This window comes from Octodon degus, unplaced genomic scaffold, assembly GCF_000260255.1.
Source record: "Octodon degus isolate 3935 unplaced genomic scaffold, OctDeg1.0 scaffold00032, whole genome shotgun sequence".
NCBI lineage: Eukaryota > Metazoa > Chordata > Mammalia > Rodentia > Octodontidae > Octodon > Octodon degus.
This window is the reverse complement of record NW_004524608.1, coordinates 16,935,184-16,936,645: the sequence shown is the minus strand read 5'-3', so window position 1 is coordinate 16,936,645 and position 1,462 is coordinate 16,935,184.

The window sequence follows — 1,462 nt, the reverse complement described above, 5'->3', positions numbered from 1 at the left end:
TTATTATTATTATTATTATTATTATTGTATTTAGAACAGAGTCTACAGGGTCTCACTGTGTAGAATGGACTTGTAGTGATCCTCCTGTTTACAGTCTCCCAAATACGATTACAGGGGCACACCACCACATCTAGTCTCAATGTGCCCTGGGGCGGGCCCGGCACAGCCGGCCAAGGATGGAACTCCCAGTCCCTGGGTCTACAAAAGCAGGTGCTTTGATCCACTGAGCTATTTGGCTGGCCCTTAGGGAACTGAATTTTAGAAACCCTTAATGTTTTAAGGGTTTGAGTTCTGCATATGTTTAGTCACTGGTAAACCACTGATTTTGGTGAAGTTTAGTACAAATAAAGACTATCTGAATATATATGTTTTCAATATTCTGGATTTCTTTGGAACTTTCCACATTCTTTTATTAAGAAAATGAAAAGTAGTGGCAGTGCTAACTGTGGAGGGTAGAGAATTATGTGCTTTTGTGTAAGTTACTTTAGAGTTGAGGATGGGTAAGGTTGAGGGTAGTTGTGGGTAACTATTAGCCATTTATACAATTTAGGATCATGAAATTCAGAGGTGTGCAACATACTTAGAAAAATGGAGGATATACTTGTAGCTCATTGTCATTTTAGTGGCAGTTCTAGAGATAGGCATTATTTTAACAATTTGTGTATTTTACAGACATCATTGCAATACTGAGGCTTATAGATCTTTCTAAAAGTACAGATTTACTTAAGTATTAAATTAGACCATCTTGTAGTGACTAGTAAATTTAATTTAATTTATTTATTTACTGTCTTCTTTTGAGGCAGGGTGTGGCTATGCGGAGCAGGCTGGCCTCGAGATCACTTTGTAGCCCAGGCTGGTCTTGAGCTCTCAAAGATCCTCCTGTCTCAACTTCCCAATTGCTGGGATTACAGGCAGGTGCTGCCATGCCTGACATCTTCATTTTTTTTTTTTAATGCAGCTTTATGCCTAATTTCAGTAAAGCATGCTGTAATTCATCATTAAAAAAGATAAACAGAGTTCAAATGGGAAGAGGAACAAAGGAGGGGGAAGGGGAAAAGAAAGATGAGGGGAAAAAGGAAATGAAGGGGAAACAAAGCTTTTGTAAATAAGGAAAGGAAGAGAGGTTGAGGGGAAGGGAGAGGAATAGGAAAGAAAAAGAAGAAGCAAGATACATCATGTACAGGTACAAATTTCCTATGACGAATGTGATCACTGTGTTTACCTAAAATGTACCAACAAAATGAATTAAAAAAGGAAAAAAGATGGGTGGGCCAGATAGCTCAGCAGATTAAAGCACTTGCTTAGACAGAGGAAGGGGCTGGGAGTTCGATCCCCAGCTAGCCCTGCTTCCGGGGCACGTTGAGATGGCTACTGAGACTGGGCATGGTGGTGTGTGCCTGTAATCCCGGTGCTTGGGAGGCTGAAAACAGGAGAATCACTATCAGTCTGATCTGTGTAGTGA